Source organism: Chrysochloris asiatica, unplaced genomic scaffold (assembly GCF_000296735.1).
Source record: "Chrysochloris asiatica unplaced genomic scaffold, ChrAsi1.0 scaffold00017, whole genome shotgun sequence".
Taxonomy (NCBI): Eukaryota; Metazoa; Chordata; class Mammalia; order Afrosoricida; family Chrysochloridae; genus Chrysochloris; species Chrysochloris asiatica.
Genome location: NW_006408535.1, coordinates 29,622,956 through 29,637,220, shown reverse-complemented (window position 1 = coordinate 29,637,220; position 14,265 = coordinate 29,622,956).

Sequence of the window (14,265 nt, the reverse complement as noted above, 5' to 3'; positions counted from 1 at the left end):
CTGGCTTAGATGTCCAATTCAAAATGGTCAATGCCTGACCATTTCAGCACACTAATGCCTAGGACCAGAGCGCTCATAGTGCTGTAGGATAAGCACTGACTGCTAACCACATGGTTGGCAATTCAAACCCACCCGTCACTTTGTGGAAGAAAGATGAGACTTTCTGCTTCCATAAATAGTTAAAGTAACAGAAACACAGCACAGGGTCACTATGAGTCAGAACAGGCTTGATCACACTTAACAACAACAATGCATAGGATATTGATCTTTATGCATTCTATTTCATTTTTGATGATTTCCAATTTTTCTAGATTCATACTTTGTACATTCCACATTCCAATGTTAATGGATGTTTGCAGCTGTTTCTTTTCATTTTGAGTTGTGCCCCATCAATAAACGAAGGTCCTGAAAGCTTTGCTCCATCCACATCATTAAAGTCAATTCTACTTTGAGGAGCAGCTCTTCCACAGTTTCCTTCTGAGTGCCTTCCAACTTAAGGAGCTCATCTTATGGTACTATATCAGACAATGTTGCACTGCTATTCATAAAGTTTTCAGGTGTGAATCCCTAAAGAAGTAAATCACCTGTTCCTTCTTCATAGTCTGTTCTTCGTCTGGATGCTCTGCTGAAACCTGTGCACCATGAGGGACTTACAGGTATTTGAAACACCAGTGGTGTAGCTTCCAACATCATGTTGTTGGTGGTGTTAATGCTGTCAAGTCGGTTCTGGCTCATAGCGGCTCTGTATAGGGTTTCCAAGGAACAGCTGATGAGTTTGAACCTCTGATCTTGCAGTTCAAACAGGCCTTGAGGTTCAGTGTTTATCCTACAGTGCCACATCAGGACTTCTACAACATCATCGTTGTTGTTGTTAAGTGCTTTTGAGTCGATTATGACCCATAGCGACCCTGTATAGGGTTTCTAAGGAGCAGCTAGTGAGCTTGAACTGCCAACTTTGCAGTTCAAATAGCTTTGCAGTCTGGCACATTAACCTACAGTGCCACACCAGGACTCCCATCATAGCAACACACAAATCACCAAAGCATGACAAACTGACCAATTTTATCTCAATTTTTAAAAGAAAGAACCATATATTTAGGTAGAGAGGGTTGTACCCCAGAATCACTGCTTTGTCCTTATAGGCCCTACACCTCCTCCTTATGGCCAACATTCCACCCCCGAAAGCCCTGAATCTGGGAATACTTAGTATTAAGTGTGCTGATCCAGCTCTTCTGTATATAAGAAGCTTTCAGATTGCACTCTAAGCCCAGTCAGTACCTGGACCCTGAAGGTCCAGCAGAGACATCTCGCTTCCTTACACCAATAAGCTGCATGTCACATGTCCACCCATTTCCTATTCCAGAAGCTCCACGACCACCATATCCCAGCACAAGGCTGCACTTAAGTACTGGGTGGAGAACGGTGAGGCAGGGGTGCAGAGGAACATCCACCCCACTCTCTTTAACTGGGTGCTCCCTTTCTACAGCAGTCTATCTGGGCAGGGTTTGCAGGTGTTCCTGCCCCCTTGTGTTGAGTGTTAGGACTGCAAACTGAACCCAGGGAACTCAGAGAGCCAAGGCAAAGCCAGATCCATCAGGGCCCGGATACTGCCAGCTTTTCCCCTCCCCTCTTTCCACTTTACATGTTTTCACCCTGGACACCTGTACTTAAAGGGGTGGAAGTATAGACAAGACAGGCCAACAAGATGTTCTTAAACAGGCAAACTTCCGGCTGCAGAGAGGAAGAGTCAGAAATTCCATCTGCTGTCCCTGAACAGGAGTTGGTGGGCAGCCCTCAAATAACCTGGGGAAGGGAATGGAGGGGGTGCATGACAGAAGGTCTGCGGAGGAACTGAGTGAAGCCGTCTGTGCCCTTCTCCTTAGAGCGTCTCCAAGTTGTCAGACTGCCCCCTTATGGTTGCTTCGGGTACTGAAGACATCAGAATGCCCACTGGGTTCCAGGTGGGACTGCACTACTGGACTTCAGTGTATTATTACAAGGTATTCAAGGCTCAATGTCTTATCTAAGAGTGTGACATTTCTCTCTCACTTCCCTGAGACCTTTGCTCTTGCATGTTGGGAAGTTTCTAACCTGCACCCACCTTTTCATTCTCATCCCCACCTTGGGAATAGGAGAGTCCTTTAGTGTCAATCTTACAATCAGAATGGGCCTGAACTTTCTAGTTTGGTAGTTTTGGTGTTTATTTTAATTTTTAATCCTGTAAGTATAGTCAATACTAACTATTCATGGATTCCATATTTGTGAATTTGTCTACTCACAAAAATTTATTTGTAACACCAAAACCAATACTTGGGGTGCTTTCTTAGTCATTCATGGACATGTGTAGAGTAACAAAAACTGAGTTGCCTGATGCACGTTTCCAGCTAAAGTTAAGCAAGATGATGCTCTGCCTTTTCTTCAGCTCTCGTACTGTAAACATGTCCTTGTACGATCTATTCAGTGTCACATTTAAAAATTGTGTTGTTTTTTTCTTGGTGATTTTTCCAGTGCAAATGACCCCCCAAGTGTAGGCTAAAGTGCTGTTTAAGCCCAAGAAGGCTGTCAGGTGCCTTATGGAGAAAATACATGTTGTAGATAAGTTTTGTTCAGTAGGAGTTAAAGTGATACTGGGTGTGAACTCAATGCTAATGAATTAACCATATATATTAAATAAAGTGTCTTTAAAGAGAAAGTTATATATTGATTGGTTGGCAGAAAAATGTTGTGGTTCAAAGACACCTAGCCTGGTAAATCCCTTAAGAGCACTAGTTCAGTGTGGCAGTTTTATAATACATTCAGTTGCTATCAAGTTGATTCCAACTCATGGCAACCCCATGTGTGTCAGAATAGAACTGGACTCCGTAGAAGTTTTCAAAGGCTGATTTTTCAGAAGTCAACTGCCGGGACTTTGTTCCAAGGTGACTGCAGGGGATTCAAACCTCCAACCTTTCCTAAGTATCATAAATAATGAGAAGCAACTATTATCTTGTGAAAAGCACTATAACACTGCACTGTCTGTGGTAAAAATTTTCATTTGTTAAATGTAAACATTTAAAACACACCAAGTGTTTTTCAAAATCATCTTAGTATTTAACCCACTGCCACTGCGTCTTTTCCAACATTAACAACCAGATAAGAGAGCAGAACTGCTCCAGAGAGTTCCTGAGACTATAAACCTTTATAGGAGCAGACAGCCTCATATTTCCCCCACATAGTGATTAGCAGGTTTGAACCACTGACATTGTGACCAGCAGTCCAATGTTTAATCCACTGTACCACCAGGGCTCCTTAACTAGAGGCTAAAAACTCCCTCTTTCCCTTCAAACAGAGGTTATGCCATTTTAACACACTCTTTCCTGAAAACTACTACAGTTTCAAATGATTTCCCTCCATCTTTCTCTTTCCCCTCAAGCCAAACCAAAGTTTTTTCAAAGCTTTGTTTAAGTTCACTGGTTATTACTTTTTAACCGAATCTCTAAATCTGTACTTCAACTTAAGCATTTACTGAAACCTCTCTAAAAAGGCCTTCAGGATCCCTTCCTTCTCACCCAAGGATCTTTGTTTGCCTTTACTTTCCTTGGCCTCATATGAGCATCTGATACAACTTGCTTCTAGAAGTGCCCTTTGCCTTTGTCTTCTGTGATGTACCATTCTGACAGCCACAAGTTTCAGAGTTATCAAGAGGTTCAAATGACCTAGTCAGGTTTCCTTCGCATCACCCCTACGCGCACCCTCAACACTCTGTATCTCAAACATTTGCTCTGTTAGTTCTAGTTTTTGCCCTAAGTTTGTATAGAATAAACAAACTCTTCTTCCACACTATGTTGTTGTTAAGTTACGTCGAGTGAGTTCCAACCCATAGCGACCCTAAACAGGGTTTCCGAAGCTGTAAATCTTTACGGGAGCAGAAAGCCTCCTCTTTCTCCCGCGGAGCAGCTGCTAGTTTCGAACTGCTTATCTTGCGGTTCGCAGCCCGATTCGTAACCACTACGCTACCAGAGTATTTAAACGTGGTTTTCATGGAATTTTTCACTAATGTGAAGCCTTTTCTTTAGTTAAAAAGTTTTCTAGTTCAACATGAGCAGGCATGTAAGCTTGCTGGTGACCATGATGGTCTGCTGGTGAGTGGAAGAGAGGGAAAGCAGCAATGAGGAAATGGACTGAGTTCAACCACATTTCATAGACTCCCATTGACCTGGAGATGAGAGATAGAAGAGGAAGGACTGGTTGGTCCAAAGTGTGGTGAGACCTGGGGACTCCTGAGCCCATGGGCAAGGACATAGCCATGGAGAACTAAAGCTGAAAGTGAAGCGTCCAGCTGATATGAAGTGAGGTGAGACACACAAGAATGCCCAAACTGGTAGATAATACCCATTTGCCCTAGCTTCAATAGCTTGATGATCAGAACTCAATTAAAGGAAGATAAAAAGAAAATTTTTGATCAAGAAACAAGTGTAAATTGCTACAATTTGATGAACTTGACCTACACTTATGGCTGTAGTAGCTCAAAATACCAACTGAGAGGGAAGGAGTCTTCACATTAAGTGTCAATCCTATCCCCTCTGTATATAGGGTTGATAGGGACAAGCAACTTAGACATTGGCTACATAAAATGGGGGTGGGTGGTGGTAATAAATGCATGAAGTGACTGGCTTACAAGTTTTCAAGAGGGAGTTTAGTTTCAGAGTGTGCAGGGGAAGGTAGACTCCCCACTGAATAGTTCTCATCTTGTCTAGATGGGTCTGGTGAAAGGAGATGGGGATAAGATTCTTATGATTCAACAGTGAATTGTTATCATGACTAATTGCGATAGTCACAACTGTAAATGTAGAACTTTTGTAACAAAAAGGTCTTACATTCCAGGAACAGAGAACCCTAGGACCATCAAGGGAGAAGACCATGAACAGAATGTAGGATCCTATCCAGAGAAGCAGCGACACCAGAGATGGAGGCAGAAATAAGGACATGGAGAAATACAGCAGCTGAAGACTCTAGACTCATGGAAAGATAAAGGCTATGTAGTTGTGGCCAGGAGGAGGGCTTACAGAATGTGCCCTTTGGTTGTTTAAATGATAATATATTCCTGAGTGTTTTTGTGTACATCCAAAAACAAACAAACAAATAAAAACAAAGAGAATAGAAGCAAATACTGTTGAATGATGATACACAGAGGAGATTGTAATCATTGCAATGAAATGATGAGTGTAAAACTGATGTTCTCCCATGTAAACTCTCACTCAATTCACAATAAAAACAAAACAAAACAAAAAGCTAATGGCAATCAAAAAAAAAAAGTTTTCTTGTTACATAAACAGTGACTCATATAACATGACTTAAAAATCCTTCACAATTACTTTGATATCCCATGTGAGTAAAAATTTTACTAAAGGTAATACAGAAATGGCTGCAAACATACATTGACAGAGAACTTCCAGAGGTTTAAGCTGGATTCAGAAGTGGCTGTGGAACAAGGTATAGCATTGCTGATGTCCGATGGATCTTGGCTGAAAGCAGAGAATACCAGAAAGATGTTTACCTGTGCTTTATTGACTACACAAAGTCTTTTGATTGTGTGGATCATGACAAACTATGGACAACATTGTGAAGTATGAGTATTCCGGAACACTTAATTGTGCTCATGAGGAATCTGTACATGGACCAAGAGGCAGTTGTTTGAACAGAACATGGGTACCCTGAATGATTTAAAATTAAGAAGGGTGTGCGACAAGGTTGTATTCTTTCACCATATTTATTCAACCTGTATGCTGAGCAAATAATCTGAGAAGCTGGGTTATACGAAGAAAAACGTGTAACTAAAAGAGGGGAATAATTAATCTTCCATTTCAGGAGCAGAGGACCTCAGGTCCATCAAGAAAGAAGAGCATGAGTGGAACATGAGATCCTACTCAGTAAAGCAGCAACAGCAGAGATAGTGGCAGAGATGATGGCATACATAGAGCAGCTGAGGACTCTAGGCCCATGAACTGAGTAAGGCAAGAGGCTGGTTTGCAAAAGGTGCCCTTTGAATGTTTAAATTAATGTATATTTTTTGTTTTGTATGTGAACATCAAATGTTTTTGCTTTGGGAAGCCACAGAGAGGAAGCAGGATAACTGTTGTTACAGGGAGGGGAGTATAATCATTGAGATGAAACAAAATGCATTATTGGTTGGAAGTAAAGCTGATGATCTTATTTGTTTACCTTCACTTACTTCACAATAAAAGTTGGGTGGGGACGCTTGTGGCCAGTTATTATGACTTGTCTGGAAACTTCTGTAAATTTTATGTTTCAGTAAAATATTTTTTGCTATTCTAGAAAAGAAGAAGAAGAAGATGGAGGGTATACACAGAGTCACTGTACCGAAAAGAAATAGTTGATGTTCAACCGTTTCAAGAGGTAGCATGTGATCAAGAACTAATAGTACTGAAGGAAGGGTCCAAACTGCACTAAAAGCATTAGTGAAAAACAAGGCTCCAGAAATTGACAGAATACATATTGAAATCTTTCAATAAACTGATGCAGTACTGAATGTGCTTAATTATCTATGACAAAAAGTTTGGAAGATAGTTACCTGGCCAACCAACCAGAAGAGATCCGTATTTGTGCCCATTCCAAAGAGAGGTGCCCAAATAGAATGTGGAAATCATCTAATAATATCAGGAATACTACATGCAAGTCAAGTTTTGCTGAAGATAATTCAAAAACAGCTGTAACAGTAACTTTACACTCCCTTCTAAGAATGAAACTCAAAGGGAACCCAGAGTCTAGTATATACTCTCTGGTGACCACCTCAGCCTACTTGTGAGTGGAAGAAGGGAAATGCAGCAAAGAAGACATGGGCTGAGTTTGGTTATGTTCCATTGACACCTGCTGACCTTGAGATGAGAGAGTAGACAAAGGACTGGCTGGAAAGTTTAGGGAGATAAGTGAACTCCTGAGTCCATGGACACTGACCTAGCCACTGGGAGCTACATCTGAGATGAAGGGCCCAGCTGGTCTGAAGTGCAAGGAGGTGTGTGATAACTTGCATACTTGCAACTGGTACCCATTGGACCTAGTTTGAATGGCTAGCTGACCAGAACTTCACCAGATGAAGAGAAAGATGCTTGATACTGTGAGCAAGTATAAATTGCTATAACTTGATAAACTAGACCTTTGCTTATGGATGCAATTCGTCAAAATTCCAACCAGAATGGAAAGATTCTTCATATGAAGGAAGAAGCTTGTTTCCTCAGTGCACTGGGTTGATTGGGATAGGCAATTTAGACATCGACTATCATGCACTAGACTGCAAGATTAGTTTGTAACCACAAGGTCAGCTATTCAAACTCACCAGCTGCTCCTTGGAAACCCTATACAGAGTCACTGTGGGTTGGATCTGACTCGACAGCACTTAACAACAACAGCGACATAAATAATAGGGTGCTAACAGAGGACTAGAGCAGAGAGTGAAAAATCCAGCTGATATGAAGTGAAGGGAGATGCACAAGAACACCCATACTTGCAGATAGTACCCATTTGACCTGGCTTCGATGGCTGGATGATCAGAACTCAACTAGAGGAAGAAAGAAGAGGGAAAAAAAAAGAGTAATCCGCTACAATTTGATGACCTATACTTATGGATGTAGTAGCTCAAAAGAGGGAACGAATCTTTACAGCGAGGATCATTCCTACCCCCTTGGTAAACAGGGTTGACAAAGAGTAGACAACTTAGACATTGGCTACCCAAAATGAGGGTGAAGGGTGGCTACAAAAGCATGAAGTGACTGGCTTACAAGCTTTCAAGAGGGAGCCTAGTTTCAGAGGGTACAGGGAAAGGTAAAATCTCCACTGAGTGGTTTCCAACCTGTCTGGACGGGGCTGGTGAAAGGAGATGGGGAAAAGACTCTTGTGGTTCAATAGTGATTAATTGCTATCAGGACTGATTGTGAGAGTTGCAAATGTAAAACCAGACATTTTGCAACAGAAGGAGTGGAGTACCCTGGGACCATTAAGGGAGAAGAGCAGAGTGCAGGACCCTATCCAGAGAAGCAGTGATGCCAGAGATGGAAGCAGAGATGATGACATAGAGAGATGGAATGACTGAGGACTCTGGACTCAGGGAGGGAGAGGGGCTGTGGCCGGCAGGGGGTGGGGGCAGGCTTGTGGGGGTTTACCCTTTGGTTTTTTGATGATGCATGGAGGGGATTGTAATCATTGTAATGAAACGAAATACAATAGGATGAATGTAAAGCTGATGTTCTCCCATGTAAACTATCACTCAATTCACAATAAAAACTTTAAAAAAGGGGTGGGGGGCTATAAGGACACAAAGTGGCTGACTTACAAGCTTTCATGAGTATGCTTAGTTTCAGAACAAAGGGGATAAGGTAGAATCCCCACTGAATAATTTTCCTCTTTTCCAGATGAATCTGGTGAAAGGGGATGGCGGGTGACGGTGATAGGATTTATGATTCAATTTTGAGTAATTGTTAGCAGGAGTAATTGCATTTGTCACAACTGTAATTGTAGAAGATGTGTAACAAAAAGGAGGGAGTAGTTACTCTTTCATTTCAGGAACAAATGATCCCAGAACCATTAAGAAAGAAGAACATAGGTGGAGTGTGAGATCTTACCTAGAAAAGAGGGGACAACAGAGACAGTGGCAGAGACGATGGCATGGAGAGCTGTTGTGGGTTGTAGGCCCATGGACTGAGTAAGGCTGTGTGCCTGTGGGCAGGAGGCTGGCTTGCAAAATATACCTTTTGAACTATTAAATGAATATATATATATTTGTTTTATATGTATATATCAAATATTTTTGTTTTGTTCCTTTTTAAAATATAAGATGTAAAAGGGAAGTCACAGGGAGGAAGTGGGATAATTGTTGTTGCAGGGAGGGGATTGTAATCATTGAGATGAAACAAAGTATATAATTTGTTGAATGTAAAGCTGATCATCTTGTCTGTTTACCTTCACTTAATTCACAATAAAAAGTTAAACAGAAAAACAATACATTGACAGGGAACTCAAGCAAAACTCAGAAGAGGATGTGAAACTAGGGATATCATTGTTGACATCAGATGAATCTTGGTTGAAAGCAGAGAATACCAAAAATGTGTTTACTTGTTGACTATGCAAAGGCGTTCAACTGTGTGGATCATGACAAGGAGAATGGGTATTCCAAAACACTTGATTGTGCTCATGAGGAACCTGTATATAGACCAAGAGGAATACTGACAACTGGACCAATAAATAAATTCACGATAAATAGAGAAAAGATTGAAGTTGTCAAAGCCTTCATTTTCCTTGGGCCCATAATCAACACTCATGGAAGCAACATGTCATAAGGACACCAAGAAATCAAATGACGTATTGTATTGGGCACAAGACCCCTTTAAAATGTTCACGAGCAAAGATATCAGTTTGAGAGCTAAGATACGCCTGACCTAAATTATGGGAACAAACAAATATGCGTTGGAAGAAATGAGGAAGTAAAAGAGCTGAATAGAATCTGTTTTGGAGAATGCTCCTTAGAAACCAAGATGCTGAGATTTCGTTTCTCATACTTTGGCCCTTTTATCAGAAGGGACTAGTCACTGGAGAAAGACATCATACTTTTTAAAGTGGAGGGCCTCAAAAAAAGAGAAAGACCCCCAAAAAGATGATTGGCACAGTGGTATCAGGAATGGGCTTAAGTGTAACAAGAGTTGTGAGAATGGTGCTAAACTGGGCAGTGTTTCGTTCTGTTGTGCATAAGGTCGCTATGAATCAGAACCAACTCGACAGCACCTAACAACAACAAAAATGTCTAAAGCAACTAGATCATTCTTGTCCCACCACAGTATGCTTGATATATATGTGTATTTGTTGAGAGTCTTTAGACCAGAAGACTTTACACAAGAGCTGTACTTAAAGCACTTAAGCTGTACTTAAGGCCTCATCTGTATCTCAACTGGTTTTAAATTTCTTGATTCTGGCCTTCAAGGTAATTTGGAATTGAGATGAGACTTTTTGGAGCTTTGGGAGGGTTAAGTGTATTTTGCATATGTGAGGGACATGAATCATTTGGGACCAGAGACCTGACTATAGTAGCCAATTTCCAAGATGGCTCCCAATGCCCATGTAGTCTTCCCCCACAGTGAAAAGGACTAACTTGTGTAATTAAAAGAATACTACAGAAATGATGGGGTGTGACTCCAGATTAGGTTTTAAAAGACATTACTGCTTCCACTTTGCTCTCTCTTGAATTATCATTCTGGAGGAAGTCAGCTACCATGTCATAAGGACACTTAAGCATCCTGTGGAGAGGCCCACATAGGGAGGAACTGAGGCCTACTGTGAACAGCCAGGACCTACTTGCCAGACATGTGAGTGAACTGCCTTGGAATTTCACGGGATCTCAAGCCAGAACCACCTACCTAAACTGCTTCTGAAGTTCACAGAAATTGAGAAAAAAAAAACAAATGGCCATTGTTTTAAGCCACTAAGTTTTAGGGTACTTAGTTTTATAGCAATAGATAACTAATATATGAAGATTATCTTTATCCCCATTTTCCATATGAGACATGTTATTAAGTGTTGTAGAGTCAGTTCTAACTCCTAATGACCCAGTATAGGGTTGAGGAAGGAGCTCTGGTAGTGTAGTGGTTACAAATCGGGCTGTGAGCCGCAAGGTCAGCAGTTCAAAACTACCAGCGGTTCCGCGGGAGAAAGATGAGGTTTTCTGCTCCCATAAAGATTTACAGCCTCGGAAACCCTGTACAGGGTCACTATGAGTCGGAACTGACTCCATGGCACATAACAACAACAACATAGGGTTGAGGAGTGATTGGTGGGTTTGAACTGCCAACCTTGTGATTGACAGTCTAGTGTTTATCCTACAGTGCTGCACCAAGACGCCATATGAGACCTGTTGTTGTTGCTGTTGTTAAGTGCTGTTATATTGGTTCCGACCCATAGCAAGCCTGTATAGGATTTCTGAGGAGCCGCTAGTAAGCTTGAACTGCCGACCTTGCAGTTCAAACAGCTTTGCAGTCTGGCTCATTAACCCACAGTGCCACACCAGGACTCCATATAAGACATAAGGAATGAAAAAACATAGAATCTAGGCAGGCATAGTCCGGAGTCCAGATTCAGAGCAGCCAGACCATACTGTTCATTCACCTTCACTTAGAACCAATGGAAACCCCTAATTCCTCCTCACATGAACAACATTTAAACCATCTGTCAAAGAGATAGATTGACACAGTGGTTACAGCTATGGGCTCAAGCATAGCAATTATTGTGAGGATGGCAAAGAACCAAGCAGTGTTTTAAGTCCCTATGAGTTGAAACTGACTCGATGGCACCACCAACATGTTCTTATAAATAAATGAATATTTTGAACCTAAGCATAAAATTTTGCATTTTTATCTCTTCTGTCATTGTAGATCCATCAGTATAGGTTGTCAAAGTCTGTAGATTCTTTATTCTCTCTTCTAGCTTTCAATTCCAATTCGTGTCCCAAGAAAATCTGATTGACTTACCTTCTACAGCTTCATTCAAATAATTTTTATATGTTGCCTGGGACTCTTCAAGTAAGGCAGCCCAGTTTTGATATGTTCACTATTAATGCATACTTCAACCCCATTCTACTAGTCATATGATTATTCAACTCATATTTTCCTATTGGCTTACATCCAGATAGTCTATAACTATGGTATTGCCTCAGTAATATTCCCCAAAAAGAGAATGATTTTAGCATCACTTGACTAGTTCTTGAGACGAACCCATACCAGACAGTAGTGATGATCACCTATATCAGTCAAGTGCTGGTCAGGAAACCAGCCCAGACCAAATGGTCTAATAGAAGACATTTAACAGAGAACCAGTTAGGAAGATGATAAAATATTGACCAGCCAAAAAGGAGATCATGAGGCATCCCAGAAATTAGCAACAACAGGAAGCCAGAAAAGGTGGTATTACCAGTGCCTAAGTGGGTGCTAGAACTATCGCTCCTGTTGGAATCAAAGCTGAAGATGAGGAAATGGAGAATACCCTGGGTTCTCCTTTCTCTTCCATCTCCCAGCAGTGCTGTTCACTAGCTGAACTTAGCCCAAAGTCACTCAGCAAGGAGGCCTGGGAAATGTAGTTTACAGGGAAAGGCAGGACAATGAATCTGAGAGCAGACAAGCAAATAACTGTTATGTTACCTCTTTTTTCATTACATATTCACAAAACATCTGTTTTCTAATCTATTCTAGAAATAAGCCAGGTATTGAGATAAACTTGCTGCTCAGAAGTTTCTAAAATCAGAGCCAGGACTCTGACCCAGACAGCTTAAGCCAAGTCCTAGGTTCTACACATGCTAGTAAGCTACCTAACCTGTCTGTGACTCAATTTGGTCACATGTAAAACAAGGAAAGAAAAAAAATTACACCTACTTCCTATAGGTGTGGTGATGATAATGGTGGTGGTGTGCTATTGAGTCAGTTCTGACTCATAGTGACCCTGTATAGGACTTCTGAAGCTGTAAATCTTTACAGGAGCAGAAAGCCTCATCTTTCTCCTACTACGCTACTAGGGCTCCTTTCCTCGAAGTGTGGTTAAGGATTAAATAAGATAATATATATGAGGTGCTACCCTGGACTACTAACCCAGAGTTGTTAGTTCAAACCCACCAACCTCCCCTTGGAAACTCTAGACATGGTTGCTATGAGTTGGAACCAACTCCATGGCACTTAACAACAACAACAACAACAACAGCATTTATAAGTAACCTATATAAAAGTTATTATTATTTTGAAAATCCAGACATTTTCTATTATTTGCACTGTTGGCCACCATGCCTTAAAAATATCCAAGAACATTTCCATATACCCATTCCAAAAGGTTCTTGGTGATCTACAATGAGATTTATATGGACCTAAATACTTAAACTCACTAAACTAATTAAAGCTTCAAGTCATTAAAAGTACCAAGGTCCAAGAACAAACAAGATGGCAGACCGGGTGGAAGTGTTGTAAAGAGCTCCACCAGCAACAACACAGAATACCCGACCAAGCAGGCTCAAGGGATGGTCGCAGAACTTAGAACCACATATAAAGGAATATTTAGGAGGTTGGAAGGTTTACATCTGGAGGAATTTGGGCAGAAGCAAGAAATCCATTGCTTTTTAGTTCAGAATGCTCAGCTGCTCCAGGAGCCGCCATCTTGGGTGAGACAAAGTGGGGGAAGGATCGGAGCAGCCACAGACACCTGGACGAACCACAGAGATAAAGGTATGGACATTCTTTTCTTTAGGTAGCTGTTCATTGGTCCCTTGCTGTCTATGCACCTCCCATTTTGGTGACTATAGGGGTGTCTGAGCTAGTGGGCACCCCAGCCCCACCCTCGGTGGGTTCTACCACGCATGCGCACAGATCTCCTTGAAATTTAAAGAGACAGTTTCCAATTAAAACCAAATGGCCACAGCCAGCCGGCCCTGAACTGTTTATAACTAGAAAAAAGGCCTGAACGGGGATTGTGGAGCGGGACAAGCACACAAAAAATGAAATAAGCTGAAAATTAAATCCTAAATTACGTCAAAACGACCAACAGTGGCATCTTGAAATTTCTCAAGAAGAAGACTGAAAAGGGAAGCCCATTTCCTGATCACATCTACCTGTAGGCAATTAGAGATCATACAAATTACCAAAATACATACCCATCTAAGTATTAAGGCCACAGATAACCCCTGAAGATGGCCAAAAAACAGAAGCAGATGACCATATCTGCACATGTCCAGAAACAAGATAAAGTGACTGAAGCAAATGAGCTGGAAGTAGACCACTCCATATTGGAAGATGGGCAGCTTTGGAAATGCCGGAGAAGGAATTCAGAAAAATGATTATAAAATGTATCATATCAAAACATTATACAATGGAGTTGAGAAAAATAAGGAAGAAGTCAGGAAAGCACTATAGAAACAAACAAATAAGATAGATACAGCATTGGAAACAATTCAAAACTTACAAAAAGAGGTCCAAATGATTAATAATAGAATATCAGAAATGGACAATATACTGAAAGGGCAAAGGAGTAGAATTGAAGAGACAGAAGCCAGAACTAGTGAGCTAGAAGACAAATCTCTCAACACTACTAAGATAGAAGAACAAACACAAAAAAGGATTAAAAAATCAGAAGAAGGCCTAAGATTCATGTTGCATAACATGAAGAGGAATAACATAAGAATTATTGGCATTCCAGAACAGGAACAATCACATAAGTCCACAGAGGAGATGATTGAAGAGCTTCTGGAAGAAA